The sequence below is a fragment of the Giraffa tippelskirchi genome, chromosome 1, assembly GCF_054371585.1.
Source record: "Giraffa tippelskirchi isolate mGirTip1 chromosome 1, T2T-mGirTip1v1.2.pri, whole genome shotgun sequence".
In the NCBI taxonomy this organism is placed as follows: Eukaryota; Metazoa; Chordata; class Mammalia; order Artiodactyla; family Giraffidae; genus Giraffa; species Giraffa tippelskirchi.
Window position 1 is genome coordinate 61,591,419 of NC_137275.1, and position 18,617 is coordinate 61,610,035.

The window sequence follows — 18,617 nt, forward strand, 5'->3', positions numbered from 1 at the left end:
GCCTGTGGGACTCTGGGCTCCCTAAGGATGACTTTTTATTGTTAATTAATATAATTATTACTAAAATTTCCCTCATACAGCCTAGCATTAGCACATAGCAAAACCCAGAAAATGCATATTAAATTAATTTGAAGCCTAACAACCAACAAGCCCTCTCAACTGCTCTTCCCACCCTAATGGTTTATTATTACATATGGCTTTGCTATGCTCATTCTACATGAAATTACACTTCTTAGAGTAATTTTATCAATGGAAATATATAAAACCATTGTTTCTAAAATTTAAGTTTTTTAAGAATAAATTAGGATGAAAGTATAAGATTGCTTTGTGTAGTTTTATCAGATCTCTCCAGAATATTTTGCTAATATGAACCTAACTAGTTATTAACTAATAACTAATATCAATCTAACTAATAAATACTAATAATGGACTTTTGAGCAAGGTAATATCCCTAGGCTTAAGCTGAAGCTCCAATACTTTGGCCACCTGATGTGAAGAACTGACTCATTGGAAAAGACCCTGATGCTGAGAAGAACTGAAGGCAAAAGAAGAGGGCAGCAGAGGATGAGATGATTACATAGCATCACCAACTCAATGGATATGAATCTGAGCAAACTCCGGGAGGGACAGGGAAGCCTGGTGTGCTGCAGTCCACAGGGTCACAAAGAGTTGGACACGACTGAGCAACTGAACTGAATATCCTTAGGCATGTGACTTAGTGAAGAGAAAAAAGCCAATTTTGGTCTGTTTGAACAGATGTCTTGGAAAAGATTCAGAATTTTTTTTTTTTATCTCTCTTAGTTGAAAAATGAAGTGAATATTTTTACTTAAGACCATCAAATATGATTTAGTTCACCAAGAACTTAGCAAAGTTAACCATATAGCAGAGAGTAGAGCGTAGTTGGGAAGAAGACATTATCTCTGGCTTCCAAGAAGTCGGAGGCAGGTATGGCTCAGGACTCATTCTCCTCAGGTTCAAGTCCTGGCTCTCCTTCAGGCCATCAGGGTGATCTTGGCAAGTTAACTCTTCTCTATCTCAGTTTCTCTTCTACAAAATTCTGGTCATAATTTTATTTAGTGTTTAGCTTTGGTGTGATGAGCACAACCAACTACAGGTTTACAGGGCCTATGATCAAATGTAGGCCTCACTCATTTTAAAATAGTTAAAAACTTCAAAAGACTGACCACAAAGCATTAAACCAGGTGTGGGGGTGAGGGTACAGGAGGGGCTTCTTAGAGTGACGACTGTGTAAGTGGATCGACTGATGCTCAAGAAGACAGCCCTGGTGATAAATAAATGATTAATATATATAAAGCAATTTGAAGAGTCCTTGGCACATAGTAAGTGGGGTCATGTACTAATAGTTAGTTTATTATTATTATTATGGCACAAGCTGGAGTCAAGATTGCCAGGAGAAATATTAATAACCTCAGATATGCAGATGACACCACTCTTATGGCAGAAAGCAAAGAAGAACTAAAGAGCCTCTTGATGAAAATGAAAGAGGAGAGTGAAAAAGCTGGCTTAAAACTCAATATTCAAAAAACAAAGATCATGGCATCTGGTTCCATCACCTCATGGTAAATAGATGGGGAAACAATGGAAACAGTGACAAACTTTATTTTCTTGGGCTCCAAAATCACTGCAGATGGTGACTGCAGCCATGAAATTAAAAGACACTTGTTCCTTGAGAGAAAAGCTATGACCAACTGAGACAGCATATTAAAAAGCAGAGACATTACTTTGCCAACAAAGGCCCATCTAATCAAAGCTATGGTTTTTCCAGTAGTCACGTATGCATGTGAGAGTTGGACTATAAAGGAAGCTGAGTGCTGAAGAATTGATGCTTTTGAACTGTGGTGTTGGAGGCGACTCTTGAGAGTCCCTTGGACTGCAAGGAGATCCAACCAGTTCATCCTGAATGAAATCAGTCCTGACTATTCACTGGAAGGACTCATGCTGAAGCTGAAACTTCAATATTTTGGCCACCTGATGTGAAGAACTGACTCATTGGAAAAGACCCTGATGTTGGGAAAAATTGAAGGAGGGAGGAGAAGGGGACAACAGAGGATGAGATTGTTGGATGGCATCACTGACTCAATGGACATGAGTTTGAGCAAGCTCCGGGAGTTGGTGATGGACAGGGAAGCCTGGCTTGCTGCAGTCCATGAGGTCACAAAGAGTCGGACATGACTAAGCAACTGAACTGAACTGATTATTATTATAGAGTTTACAATTTCACTTAAAGTGGAAGAAATATAAAGGAAAATGGCAGTTTTTTTAGATGCTGTCTAGATCTCAATTTTGAATGAAGTCTCAAGTTTGTAACAATGTTCTTTTCTTCTGCCCTGGATTTGGGGTCCCATTACCAAAATGCAGGCTTCCCTGGTGGCTCCATGGGTAAAATCTGCCTGCAATGCAGGTGACACATGCAAGAGACACAGGTTTGGTCCCTGGGTTGAGAAGATCCCCTGGAGAAGGTCATGGCAACCCTCCCCAGTATTCTTGCCTGGAGAATTCCATGGACAGAGAAGCCTGGTGGGCTACAGTCTTTGGGGTTGCAAAGAATCAGACATGACTTCGTAACTAAACAACAACAACAACATCAAAATGCACCACCTCTTCTTCATTTCACAGAGATCATATTCTTCCACCTTTCCTTCACAGAAAATATGCAAAATGTGAGTTCTATCCTTTATACATATATATATATAGCATTCATATGGTACTTTCCATTTGTTTACCTGTATAGTTTTTGTCTCAATATGGTACACAGTATATGCAATAGGAAAATTCTTTAACAAAAGAGTCAAGCCCTGGTCTTCTCTTCAATGTGCAGATGGAACAAGACTTTTAGTTTATTGTTTATTTCTTTTTACATTTTCTCTCTAATCTCCAGTTCTTAACTGGAAACAATACACACTTCTGTGGTACCAAAACAAAGGCCCCCCTCAAAGATGTTCCCATCCTAATCCCTGGAATCCATGAATGTGTCCTGTCACTTGGCAGTGGGGGGGGGGGGAGGTGGGTGACACTAAGGTTGGAGATGGAATACGTTTGTCAATCAGCTGATGATAAGCTAGATTATCCTAGATGAACCAAGTAGGTCTATGTAATCACATTTGCGAATTCCTCTACTGGTCACTGCTGACTTTGAACATGGAAGATGGCATTATGAGCCAAGAAATCTAGCCAGGCTCTCACTGCTGGGGAAGGCAAAAACAGATCCTCCCAGAGAGCCTCCAGGACAGTATGCAACCCTGTTGGCGCCTTGATTTAGGCCACTGAGACTCACTGCAGACTTCTGAGCTCCACAATTGTAAGATAACATATTTGCGATGATTTAAGACACTCAATTTGGGTAATTGTTACACCAGCAATAGGACAGTAAACATTTATATATAGATGTGTGGTGTGTGTGCCAGTGTGTGTGTGAATACACACACACATTCAAACACACTCACTCCAGATATACTTTTAAGCATTTGAACATTGCTGTTCTTAATGTCGAGTAAATACCCTCACAAAGACAGGCTATTCTTGTTTGAAGTCACTCGACAACGGAGCTCCCACATTCGGCTAAAAAGGTATTTCAGTAGAAATGCAAAGAGCCTGCCCTCTTTGACTTAGACTGAGAATTTCAACCTTCACCGTGTTTCATTGCACTGAATCTACTCTATTATTGTGTTGATCACATTACCTGATAGTTAATATATGTATCTGTCTTATTCACTAGACAGGGATAGCCTGCAGGACAGGGACTGTGTCCTTATTCATATCTCCATATCCATGACATGATAGTGCATGACATATGGCAGATCCATCAATATCTCTTGACTTTTCTTGATTTAAATTAATGAATGAGAAAATTCTTTAAGCATGTACATGTGCACACACACAAACACACACACACACTGTGGTAAATTTATACTTCTATTTTATTCACTCTAGCAACAATGTTATGAGATAAGCACTATATTACTTAGTGATATTAGTTGGAAATGGATAGTAAGGTCTGATTCAGAAATCCAGGCTTGTGACTATGAATCCTTAGAGCTTTCTAATCCCAGTTTAAACACTGACCAATGAAAGAGCAACAGGTTTCATTGCTATCAGTTACTGTAATACCACATTAACCAAGAATTACTAACAAGTAATGTCAGGATTCACAGAATATATCCAGTAGCATAAAAGACAGTTAAAAAACTCTTCAAGAGAGTAAAAGACACCATTCCTGTGCATGTGATGGATACATGAGATAAAATTCTTCAATAGTGGAGTCACAGAATCTATTTTTATGTTATCATAGGTTGTATCTTTTCTAGCTGAAACTCAGTTTTATTCACTCACAGCAAGAAAAAGCTCACCATTCCGTTTCAGCTTGTGATGTGGAGTCCACTTCTAGATGTGAATAAATCTGTACTTTTTTCAAAAGAAATTTAACAAATCCCATTTAGTCATGTGTGAGTTACTGTGCTATTTTAAATTGCCACTTTTAGGGGTTTACCAAAATGACAAATCACTGAAGGATAGATTTATATGTGATCTCAGTGAAGGGGCAGGCACTAAAAAATATAGATTCATTAAAATTATAAGACATCTGAAATATGAACCATCTATAATAATTTTAATTTTAGGAACAGAATTTATTAGCAGAAAGAACATTTGCCTAGCAGAGCATGACAAGGAAGTTCTATTGATGATTGTATCCACAGAAATAATAACCCTATGAGAAGGTAGTTCATGTCCATTTTACAGATGTAACTTTTTTTCCATAGCTAGGAAGAAAAACAAGCTTTCCACAACTGGTTGAACTATAGCTAAGTTCACCTCCAATGTATCTCTTCTTGGTTTGGAATCAGTAGCTGATGGGGGAGGGGAGAGCATGCAAAATGAGTAGGGGTTCCTTCTTCCTTTTATATTTGTTTTTAGTTCTGTTTCTGTTTTAGTCAATCAATTAAGAAAAGATTCATCAAATATTTAAGTAATAGAAGAAAAAATGTTTTTATTTAAACTGTTAGCATACTCATATCCATGACCTCATCATTGGTACTAGCAAATTGTGCCAAGGACTTTACAAAAGTTGTCTCATTCAGGTTAAAACTTGTATTAATCTATCCACAGTTCTTATACTCATTTTACAAATGAGATTTCTGTTCCATTCCTACTCAAAGCCACTATCAAAGTGTGAACCCAGTTCCATAGTTAATTAAATCCATATTTTTTGTCTTTTCTAGAGTAGTTCTCAAGATGGTAGCAAACAGAAATATCTCATATGAATAAAATTCAGTTATGATTATCTTTGTCTTTTTAATTGCCCAGGCATAAATGAATGAAGATTATGAGGGATACAATCTGATCAGTTGGAGAGGAAGCTGAAATATCACAGATAACAGGACGAATGCAGGAGAGAGCTAGCTCAAGTGCACAGGAGGATATAGAAAAGCATAAACAGTAACATAAAGCCACTGGTGGGAAATGTCTCAACAGTGAGATGCCCGAGTATACACACTCTCAGAAAAATATTTTGATAAAGTACTCTCACTCTACTAAAAGTGATTAAACTTTTGATATATTTGGCAGAGATCAGTCGAACAGATTAGTAAAGAGAAAATAAAAAGAGTAAAATACGTTGAGGTAGATGGTAAGGAGTCCACCTGCAATGTGGGAAACCCAGGTTCGATCCCTGGGTGGAGAAGATCCCCTGGAGAAGGAAACGGCAATCCACTTCAGTATTCTTGCCTGGAAAATCCCATGGACAGAGGAGCCTGGCAGGCTACAGTCCACAGGGTCACAAAGACTCCAAATGACTGAGCGACTTCAAACAAGAAAGTAGTGAAAATGTGTAGCCCTTATGGGGAAATAAGGAGAGGCAATATTTTAACTATAACTATCAATGTTAGGATACATAAAACTTTTAGAAAAATAATGTCAAAGGTAATTTGAGAAATGCAAGAAATTTATTATGGTGGTACTGAGAAGAACACAGATAATTTTTATTCTGGAATGGCTAGAAAGCTAACTAAAAGCAGAGAAGTAAAGTCAATGACCTCTAAAATCCCCCAGATTTAGATGCAAGATTTCTATTGTTATTATTAGTGTTAGCACTACAGAGCAGGAAAGAGTAAAGATAAATGAAGAAAAACAAGTCCTATCTAAACTGGGGAAGTGAGGGCCAGACACGGAAGGAAAGCAAAAGAAGCGTGAAGGATGATTTAAAAAGGTTAGACTAAAATAAAGAAAACATGTTATTTTATTTTTATCTTTTTTTAGTCAAAAATAATGAAATAGAAAATGTGCAAAATGTGGTACCTAAATTCATCAACAGCAGGATGTACAAAATTATAATGTTTCTATTACATCACTATATGTAGTACTTTTGATTGCTAATTACACTATCAGATGTATAGACGTATGTGATGTGAATAATTTATTTTCTGTTTCTTTTTCACCTAACTTTGGTTCTTGCATACAGTGAAAAGATTCAAATCTATAACATACATAATGTGGAAATGCAGTTTTAAGCAATTATGATACAAGTATACATTTTTGAAAGCATTCATATTTAATTTAAATAGTATGCCTTTAAGTATCTTAGTTGAATTGGATTTGACATGTGGCACATTTTAAAATGTCTCCAGATTAAAGTCTATTAAAGAAAAGATTGCTATAAAATAGAGACTGATAAAGAGAAAAATGAAAGCAAGCAGAATAAATAAGTTTAAAAAATTAGCACTCCACAAAACCAGGGCTGATTCTGATTGGCTAGAAGTGAAACCATGATTTACTGGTCTATTTGCTCTACTATTCAATAAATAACTTGGTATCAATGGAGCAACTGTTGTACCATAAAGAATGCAGGCCATAAAGTGGTCCACATGGCAATATATCATCACTGTGTTTCCATTCCCCTTCTATTTTAGAGCAAACTGTGTGCAATAAGATGATAAAGCTTCCTACATTTTAGTAGCCATATTTCTAAAAATTATGCACCATGCAAATTATTTGGTCCTCCTCACTGGACCAGTTTATTGAAAGCCAGAATAGGTTGCATTGAAAAATTCTTATATATTTAAAACAGTAACATGTGATAAGGTTTCTATCTAGACACCTGGTAGGAGAAGAATTTCCCTTTATTGTTGTTAAGAGAGTTCTGAGCATATTTTTTAACAGTTGGCATTTGCAGAAGTACTTTATGAACATCAATTAGTTACTGCTGACAACTGCTTCAAGAAATAGTACTGTAGCTGTGGTCTTAGGCTGTTGCTTCTAAATACTGATATATTGATATCCTATCCACCAACCATTTTGCTTCTGAAGCACAAAATCTGATTTATTAATAGATTTTACTCTTCAGGTTTGATTATAATTTGGGAAATTTCTAAAACTGCCCCTCAACTTCCTCTCTGTTAATCCATATCATTTGCTTTCTCAACTTATTATTGCACACGTATGGATTTTACTGTTCAGTTCAGTTTAGTAGCTCAGTCGTGTCCGACTCTTTGCGACCCCATGAACCACAGCACGCCAGGCCTCCCTGTTCATCACCAGCTCCCGGAGTTTACTCAAACTCATGTCCATTGAGTCGGTGAGCCATCTAACCATCTCATCCTCTATTGTCCCCTTCTCCTCTTGCCTTCAATCATTCCCAACATCAGGGTCTTTTCCAATGAGTCAGCTCTTCGCATCAGGTGGCCAAAATATTGAAGTTTCAGCTTCAACATCAGTCCTTCCAATGAACACCCAGGACTGATCTCCTTTAGGATGGACTGGTTGGATCTCCTTTCAGTCCAAGGGACTCTCAAGAGTCTTCTCCAACACCACAATTCAAAAGCATCAATTCTTCTGCGCTCAGCTTTCTTTATAGTCAACTCTCACATCCTTACGTGACTACTGGAAAAACCATAGCCTTGACTAGACGGACCTTTGTTGACAAAGTAATGTCTCTGCTTTTTAATATGCTGTTAGGTATTTTACTGTTAGGTAACTAGAAAAATAAAGGGACAATTATCCATCTTTCTGTATTTGTATGTATGTAATTTATATATAACATTTATGTGTGTGGAATGAAGTGCTGGATAATATAACTAGAACCATTTATTCTTCCTGCTTATCACGTGATTCCTGGCTAGAGCCCTGTCTCTGTTTTATCACACACAAACCCCCATATCAGTTCCTCAATATCTCCCTCCCCTCTGGAACCAAACACAGAACACAACTGCATCTGGATGGACCACTCCAGCTCAAAAAGATAAAGTAACAAAGTGCAGACACATGGGCAGCTGCACATGAGCTAGAATCCAGATCAAACTCAAGCATCTACCTTCTTGTCCAGGTTAATTTGCTTAAAGAAAAACACGTCACAGCAGCAACATTCAGAAAGTGCTCCCAAGGGCTTAGAGACCATCAGAAGCACTTACAAAACAGTCAAATGACTATTATGAATGAGTAAGAAATGTACTGATTAAACATACATTTTTACATTATTAATACATTAGTATATTATTAGTAATATCTACAGTTAAAAAACAGCAACAACAACTCACAGCCAAGGAAAAGGTACACTGCTCACAGAGTCCACAGAATGGCAAACCAGAAAACATCTGGGCAGCCACAGTTTTACACACACACCATAATGAATGTGCATATCGAGTAGACAAAAGCAAACCACTACTTCAAAGGAGAATCACTGTAACCAGAGAACCATGTCCTGGACTGTGGCCACCAGCTTTTTTTTTTTTTCCTCACAAGAGGCAATTATCAAAAAAAAAAAAAAGGTTTGTCTACTTATGAACTACATTTTTTTCATTACATTTTATCATATCACTGTAATAAAACTGAGATAAATATATGTACTCTCACTATACAGACTGCCTACTCAACTAAAGAGAAAAATATTAATGAAACAATTTACGCTACTTTTAAGCCACTAAAATGTGATTAACTGGGCATATCTCATAAGTTGACAATGGAAATTAAGAAGTTTGTGTGCCACCTTTCACTGGAGAATGTCTCTTTATTGATCACCAGAACCAAATTTAGGATTGTGACTTCAGCAAGCGGGTATTATGTATTTGCTCTTACCTCTAAAGATTATGCACATATTTTCCTGCTTCCAATATATTTCCCTGCTTCTTTGCTCAGGATGATATTTATTAAGCTACATTTACTGCGTACATATTTACTATGTGCCAGTCATTGCTCTAAATACTTTGTATGTACCAAATCCTTTTATTCTCTCAATACCAGCAATAACGGTACCTACCTAATTCTGCTAAGAATTCAGTAATTTACTACTTCCAAAATGTTTAGGTCCCTGCCCAGCACATAGAAAGTGTTACATAAGTGTTTTACCAAACAGTCCCATGAAATAGGTTGTATTTGTAATTCTCATTTTACATATGAAGCCATAGAAGCAGAGGCTGATTAAGGAGATCCCAGGGATCAAGAGCTAATAAGCGACAGAGCTGGACTTTAAATACCAGCAGTTTAACATCAAAGCCTGCATTCTTTTTCTCTTGTATTTGTTTATTTATGCTTTTTTAAATTTTTTATTTTGTATTAGAGTAGAGCTGACTAGCAATGTTGTGACAGTTTCAGGTGAACAGTCAAGAGACAGCCATGTTCGCGTGGCCATTCTCCTTCAAACGCCCCACCTACCCAAAAGCCTGCATTCTTAACAATGGGGCTCTGCCACTTCACAAACAATGTGCATAGATTGTTTCTTCAACAACTTGATCCTTAACACTCCTCCAAGAACTTTCCAGAATTTATATCTCTACACACACCAGACTGCAGGCTTCTTGAAAACACACACCAAATTCTGTCTCACAGTCTTCTCTTGCAGGCCACTTCTGCACAGATGTGCACACAGCAAATGTGCAGTAGCTGCATGGATGCCCGTATAGATTAATGGCCTTGTGAGGATAACGTAAGTGATAACGTTTTAACTTTAAAAATTTAACAGATATGCACTGAATATTTTATGCTTCACGACACAAATACCCATCCAGTTTAATTATCCTTTCATTTTTTATTTCTGAGTAGATGACACCCAGATATACATCCAATGACCTCTCTTTCTGTACTTATCATTCCCAAAACTATGCCTTAAAAAATGCCTTGACAGTCCTAAATACATAATTTTTTACTTCTTGAAAAAAAATGAGAAATTCAGTCTTTACAGATTTGGGTTTGTGCCCCAATTCTACAACTGTGGGTAGCACTACCTATGAGATCTAGAAAAAGTTAGTTAACCTCCATGAGCCTCAGTTGCCTTAGCTTTCAAATGGGACTACATAAAAAAAATAATAATAGTGGGCACAAAGTAAGCACAGTATAGTGAGTGTAAAAATTGTTTTTCAGACTTTCTCCAAGGAAGTGAGGTAAAAATTAAAGACCAATAAACATAAATTAAGTTTAGCCCTGACTTTATTTGGGTTCGATACATGGATATTCTTTGGCATTTTTATCTTTCTAATCCTGAAGTAGAAGTGTATTTACATAATTTATATACAAATTGACAATCAGAAGTGGGGCACTTAAAAGTAAAATCTAGAGTAGCACTGGGAAGTTAAGTTGAAAATTAAAGTTTCCTGAGAATAATCAATAGCCAAATAATAGTATCTCTAAGAATTCTCAGATGACAGGCTCTTCTAAGTGTCATGGTCTGCAACATTTGGTGATTTAGAAATCTCCAGATGTTCTTAGGTGAGGTGTATCCTTTTCTGGGTACAGGTCCAAAAAGCAAAATTTTCTGGTTCATATTTCCTAGTGTGACACTATAAGTCAACATTCCCTAAAGTGGAGCACGCTGGGAAAAAGCCCCAGAATGGCTTTTAATATACCAGATACCCTAGAGGCTCAGTTGTACTAATTATGGATTATTGACAAACTATATTTCTGTTATTCATTTTTCAAAAGCATATGTTTGCTTTTACAAGGGTCTGTTCTAAGTTTGTCTCAATGTTCAGTGCATTTGTTTTATTTACATATATTATCCTTGTCCCAGAGAATCCTAACCACAATAAGACACAATATACTGACTTTCTTTCAGTCTCTCTTCCCTTCCACAAAATCTGCAATGAATATTGATGATTCTAAACTCAGTACAGGTCCTTGAAATAAATAAAGAAATACATTATAGTTCTTCCCTGGCTTTAATGAGGTTATCAAATGGAGAAGAGCTTGAGATTTGCCGTTAGGTTTTAAAGAATGGTCAGCTAAGAGAGAAGCCTTCTTTGAGGCATGAATAATAAGAAAGACACGAATACTAGAAGAAAAAGAAGGAAAGAAGAAAGGGAGAAGGGAGGGAGAGAGGGTATAAAGAAGAAAGGATGGAAGAGGGAAGAAAAAAAATAATAACTTTTCTAGCCAGATACAAACCAAAAGCCAAATTTACAAGAAAATTCTACATCTATCCAAGTCATGTTCCTGACTCTTTTAAGGTACTGGCAGCCACTCCATCTTTTTAAACATTAATCTAAAAAGCCAGTCAATTCTTGGCCTAGTCTGATCTGCCATTTTAGAATTTTTAAAAAGGGGAAAATAGCCATACAAAAGCATATTAATATCTTCTGATATATTCAAAACGATCCAAGGGCTTAAGCACCTAAACCACAGCAGCTCTCTCTCAAAACTCCCTAATGAAGTTTAGACTTTCCATGTCTTGGCCACATGTACTCTTTGTGCCTTTACAGAGAAGCAGCTACTAAGGACACTATAATGGCAAAGCGGCAGTTAAGCAAGAAGCACCAATAACGATACAGAGCTGACATGTTTTCTTTTCCTCTGCTTGCTGACAATCCTCAGGAAATGAAGCATGTGGTTTTCATGAAGTAGCTCCTTAAATTTTAATGTGGCCTTGATCTATCTCAGGATTCCTAAAGGTTCATGGGCAGTACACTAAGGAAAAACAGCTAACAACTGAAAAGAAAATGAAAGTTTAGTTATATAAACACATTCTGTAAAGTGCAAATTAGAAATGGTACTATGTTACACCCAAACATAATATCAGTGATAATCTTTTGGTTCCTGTCACAGATTCTCAAGGTCGGCACTGAAAAATATTGACATAACATACTTTGTCCATAAACCAAGACATGGATCAACAAGGCTGAAGCTGTAGAGGGGGAAGATTATATTTGGCATCACCAGTAACACTGATGACATTACCTAGTGTTCTATGTGGTCCCTCATTTATTGGCATCGCCACCTGCTCCGTTGTATAAGACAGGAACCACAAAATAATCTTTATGCCTTGTCTTCATGAACACAGCCTATCCACACCTATTCAGCAGGCTGTATCCATTCACCTTTACACACACTTTGTGTGCCTCTCCCGGTCCTTCCTTTACCACTTGATTTGCTTGGTTATTCATCATCTGTCTCCTAGACCCTTCTTCAGTCACTCTGCCACAGACTCTTGTCTTCCCAATCTATCTGCTCCCAGAATTGTTTTCCTATAATACAAATATCAAATAATCACTCTTCATAAACTACTGATGACTTCCTATTTCTAACACCTTTCCATGATATTCAGCTAGCTCCAGGCTACGTGTCACATCCTGGTTATCTTTCCCTGTGAGGTAATATTCAGTCCTGTGCTTCTGCTTCCTCAACCACAACAGAATATTCACAGTTCAAAACCATTTCCATGCTCTTAAACTCTGCTTGTGTTGTTTGCTCCTTCTCTGTCTAATACAATTTTACTCATAGTCATGGTCAAATAGCCACTCTTCTCTGAAGCAGACCCTTCATGCAAGGCAAGGCAGTATCTCACTTCTCTGTCCTTCAGTAATTTCTGGCATATATCTCTATTAACTGGCTGTGACAGATTGTGGGAGCTTCATCTTTGAAATGCAAAGTCAAGGTATACCATCCATATGTGGAAGGTGTTCAGTATTAGTTTATTCATTTTTTTTTAAGGAAAAATGTCTTTAAATTGTCTTCACTGTCCTCTCAGAAAAATACCACAATCACAAATCTGAAGTTTGCCAAATCAGATTTCAGAGCATGGAGTGTCATCTTGTCTGCTCTTTAGGATGGGGGTACAGTACATAAGGGTCATACCTGATGGGCAATGACTTAAGGAGAAGATAATGAAAACTTCTAAAGCTATCATGAAGAGGAGCTAAATGACAAATATTTCTCAGATGGTGGAGGAGGAAGCATGTATAAAAAGGAAGAAATAAAAGAGAAATCTTGTTTTAATTACACACTGTCAGACAGATAGCCATCAGGAGAGGTGCTGCCTTAGCTATGACTGATAGTTCTCTAAATCCTCCTGACTTACTGGCCTCTTTTGAGATTCTGGGTTCCTTACTTCAAATTTGCTGAAGAATAAAAGGAAACTGCTTTTGCTGAGCAGAATGAGAAAAATGCACTTTTAGAGTGAGATGTAAATTGTAACCCTAAAATTAGAGAAACTGGAAATTCTCATTTTGGGTTGGGTGTTTTTCATTCTGCAGAGGCAGCACTCCCAGACCTGCTCTGAGTTAACCTGTCCCATTCTGAGATCATTTAAGGATGGTAGATTTTCAACTACTCTAAACACCAAGATGCTAGCTCCTGATGTTATCAGTCTAATAAGAACCAGGAGTTTCCATAATATGATTTCAAGAAGCCTCTATCACATTCTGTTCTCTGGAAGGCATTTCGTCAAATGGTTCTTGTTATCAAAGCCCCGTACACCCAGGAAGCATCCTATTTTAAATTTGCAGGGACTTCATTGTAATCTCAGCAGTATCTGGTTGTCAGCAAGAAGGTGGCATAACGGACTATAATCATTCTGCACAGAGTAAGGACAGGTCTAGCAGAAAATGTTTAATTCTAGGTGATGGCTCCTGCAGAGTCAGTAAAGGGCACATACTAATAAGGAACTGCAAAAAAGTGCCGGTGATGACATGCTCGCTTCAAAAAGCAAGCTCAGCACATCTGTGGCAGCTAATAGAACCATTACAGCTGCATGTCAGGCTATGAAATATACCAAAGGACAGGAGCACTGGAGTGGAAGGGATAAGAAGAGAGCAACAACAACACAAAGAGATAAATCAGAATATCCAATCTTGCCTCCATATTTTTATCAGCTGAGAGTTAGGTGAACCATGTTATCAAATCTAGGAAATAAAAGTATGCCAAAAATCTTGCCTCGGACAATCTCCACGTTTTAATTTATGATAAATATCACACACTGTAACCAAACTCATCACTATATTAATATCAGCCCAAAGCTCATTTTATCTTTAGTAATGCCTATATTGTCATCTGCTACTACATCCAAACTCTAAGGCTTTTATCTTTGCTATTTAATGCTCACTGTTCTCTTTTCTTCTTACTCAAATATAAAATGTGGAACTCTGCAAATGAAGGGAAAGATAATGCATGGAAAGGATCCTGCTGCTTTTTAAAGGGGATGAATTCTTCACATGATTTCTAAAGGCTTCTGTTACCTCCGGAAGACTGAAGGTCAAATGGGTTCTCTTGAAAACTGGGAGCTAGACCAGGAATAATGCCAGGGTCCTAAAACCTGATGCAGCTTGTCCTTTGCTCACTAACATTCCCCATAGTTGCATTCTGTAATGAAGGACATTCCTTGTACACTGACCACAAGAAATACTGATGCTTAAAAGCCACATACTTGAAACATCCTACAGAAAAATATAAATTTTTAATATAAAGAGGTGGAATCACAGTGTAAGTAAACCAAAATGGATGCATAAAGATGCATACAATATCCCCGTAGGAATGCAAAGTAGCTATTTAAGGCTTATAGCACCATTTATCAGCCAGGATAATAACACAAACAAAAGATGAAAGCAGAACACCTAACCATTTACACAGTCCACTCTTAGTCTGGGCCAGGTCGTGGCTGTTTAATGCAACGTGACAATGAAAGACCATTTTTGGATGTGGCATGTGACATTCCAAACGTAGCCTGCACTGGCCTGCACTGTAAAACATTTACAGCATCCAACCCTCCATTAGGTATGGCGTCAAGTTTATTTATTATTTTGAGTAAAAATGAAATGAAATAATAGAAGTTTCTTGAAAATAAATTAAAAATAGGTGCACTTTGAAATGATTTGCTTAGGTTGGAGGTGGGCTGGGGGTGCTTCCATGACCTCACTATCAAAGAGTGTAATTAATCAGGGCCGGGAGATGGAAGGAATGTTAGGGTTTCCTGCCTGTCCTTTAAGAACTTTATCTATGTTACCACCCAGTATCTGAGATACTGATCCTTTGCTCTCACCGGTTACTGTGCTGCTCTGTGATGGGGCTTAACTCAATTTATCTACCTCTTAATTTAACCGTTAATAAAAACTGAGCATCAGGGAACATAGCTCAGAAGGTTCTGAATAGTGCCTCTGGGATACACATTTTATCCTTCCCACTGTTTCTATTCTGGTTACATCAGTATGCAGAAGCCATTTCAACTGAATATTCCCAGACACAATACAATTGTATGCAGAAGGATGGGTCTGGGTTTAAATTAAAAGTTTCAAATGCTGGCAATTCCTACATGAGGACAGAACCCGCGCAGGGAGATCCTGGGCCTCTGTGAACACGGGCCATTTGTCACTGGAGATTATGAAGGAAATCCAGGAAGGAACAAAGGTATCACTGTTTGAGTTTAAGAAGACAAGAGCATTTGCAGCAGAGGAGCGTCCCTTTTGTCTATTTCAGGTTGGCCTATGTCGTGGGAAAACTTGAGTGGACAGGGCGATCTCAGCCCTGCATCTGAGACCCTGAAAAGGCCACAGTCCCTTGTTTTATCCCAGAACCGATTTAGCCAGAAAATGTTTATTTTCTGGACATGGTGCCAGGTAGAGACACACCACATACACTTAAGTCAACACTGGAACTTCACATCCCCTTTTCCTCCATATCTAAAAGGGGCTGACCTCTTTCCACTGCTTGATATCAGTTCTTCTGGAAGCCCTCAAATGCAAGAAATGGATGGAACTCATTTTTTGCACCAGGACTTAGCAAAGAATTCATCTGCAGAGGTGATGCAAACAGGGTAGTAAAGACTGACCTAACTTTGAATCCATCACTACCATTTACTAGTTGCAAGACCACACAGTGGGTCATTTAATCCTTGTAAGCCTCAGTTTCTCTATTTGTGCATGCGTGTATGCTAAGTCGCTACAGGTGTATCTGACTCTTCATGACCCCATGGACTGCAGTCCTCCAGGCTCCTCTGTTCATGGGATTCTCTAGGTAATAATACTGGAGTGGGTTGTCATGCCCTCCTCAGGGATCTTTGGGACCCAGAGATTGAACCGGCATCTCTTATGTCTCCTGCATTGGCAGGAGGGTTCTTTACCACTAGCGCCACCTGGGAAGCCCTTTTCATCTGTACAATGGGTTAAACGACGGTACTTATCTCACAAAGTCATTGTGGTAATTCAAAGTCCTTAGACCAATGGCTTGGGTTATGATAAGTGCTCAAAAAATGTGGTACATTCATATTAAAATCTGTCACTACCCTCAACCCCATTCACTCCTAGACGAACTGTGCATTTTATATTCTGAGAGTCATTTTTATATAAGATGTTTTGGTGTGTTGGCTGTAACCTACATATTCTCAGGACTTCTTTATTCCTTATAAAACAGCTAGTGTTATTTAATTAATGTATGATTTTTTTCCTCCATACAATAATATGCTCAGTTTCTTATCAGAATAATATATTACTATTTTTAAATCCATTTGAATATTATCTATCATCTTTTACACATTGCTGCACATATGGTTCTTCACAGGCAAATACTGATCAAATACACTACCCCTTTAGATTAATATGCCACTTTTTACATATTCCAAGGGAGTGCAAAAAGTACTATTTTCATTTTTTAAAATGTTTGTATCAAAGGTGTGAAAACAAAGATAAACTAGGGACTCATGACTCTTCTGGGGCTTTTTATACATAGAGAATCTTCACAAACAAACAAACAAAATTATTTTAATTTATTATTTCTTTTGCAACTTTGGACCTGTTATAAAAGTGTTCATATTCGTTTCTCCCTTTCTCTACATTCTGTAATTTTTTTTTAAATAGCAAAACTATTTTCCTATCATCCAGCTATCTAAAATGTTTAACTGGAGAAAGTCCAAGGGTATTACCTGAAATGTTAAATCTTGATCTATATTAGAATTCTTTTACTCTTTAAATCATTCTGATCATTGATTTTGAGAATTAAAGATGCTATTAACATTTTTGGAGCACATTTAGAAGACAGATCATGTTTCATATTTACTCTATGTGACTTCATCCAGGCTTTATTCAGAACTTGTTTATGCGGAGCTATCGCCACTAGGCTCTCTTCAAGACAGAAGACACCCCTCTACTTATATTCAACCCCAACCCCTTCCAGAAACTTTTAAAATAATTTTCTAGGGAATTTACTTTCCAAAAATAGATGAGCTCTTTGGTCAAGTCTGATTATAGGAATTTATTCATCATAGCTTGATGGAGAAAAGTTCTACATATTGAAAATTATCAGAGCAAAATGTTCCAAACAAATGATTTCATAACCAACTTGAACTTAATTATTCAAGAAACTATCATAATATAACACCCTCAACAAATTAATGGCAGGGATAGACAATCTGAAGATGAATCATTTAACTTGTCCTTAGCAAAACGGCAACAGAGTCTATTTTTACTTTATCTATTCAATTTCCCCCTAACAAGGTAAATTCCAGTACAAGCATACAGCCATTTGCAGTTAATTAATCACACAATCCACCCAAACATTACCAAATCCAAAGAGTATATATGTATATATATTTCTAAATATGTAGAATTAAATACAGTCTTCATGCAATACATTTAAATCAGGGCACATCTAAATGCTCTAGATAAAGTAGCATTGCTCTGCCCAACTAGTGAAATCTCTTATTTCAAGAGTGGAGCACAGCTAGGCATAAGTTCCCATCAAAACTTTTTGTCCTGTTGATACTGATTTTCTTCCCTAGAAGACACAGGTTACATTGCTGGTCTTAGTACAGAGATGGGAAATTTCTAAATGAGCTCATTCATTATGAGACATGGCTCCTATAGCCTCAATAGAGGACAAAGAACATTACCTTAAGAAAAAACACTCATCAGTGTTCAGTTCTGTAGACCACAGTTCAAGACACCTCTGTCTCATCCTGTGAAACAGGAAGACATACTCTTCCCTTCCCAATCAGGAGATGGAAACCAGAAATGGTTAGAAATAGGAATAATTACAGTGAAATCAATAAAATTAAGTTTTAGAACTGCAGGTATAGGGAAAAGAGAAAAGATTATGAATCTTAATGTTGGTCTTTATTGTGAAATCTTTTCTGCCAATAATCCTTTATTTTCCAGGTCTTGTCATGATTATCTGTTACTCATGTTATTCCTTCAGGGTTGGTTTCCTAGGATCATTATGCTGAATATTTTGAAAATAAACTTGTCCTGGGAACCTGGTGTTAAAGATTCTAATTCAAACTCTCCCAGGAAGAGTGGGTGTGTCTGAAACAGGGGCATTAGAGAGATGCTTCCTCAAGTTTTTATCAATAAAGAAGTCCTGATTTTCCAGTTCTGTGGAGCAAGTCTCCGGTTACTATGGTTATCTGGTTACATAT

At 37.4% G+C, this 18,617-nt stretch overlaps 1 protein-coding gene across 6 annotated transcripts in view; it reads right to left on the reverse strand.

Moving 5' to 3' along the window:
- The window catches only part of PCDH7 (protocadherin 7), a 473,893-nt gene that overhangs the window by 337,124 nt on the left and 118,152 nt on the right, over positions 1–18,617 (reverse strand). The gene's annotated exons all lie outside the window — the stretch shown is intronic.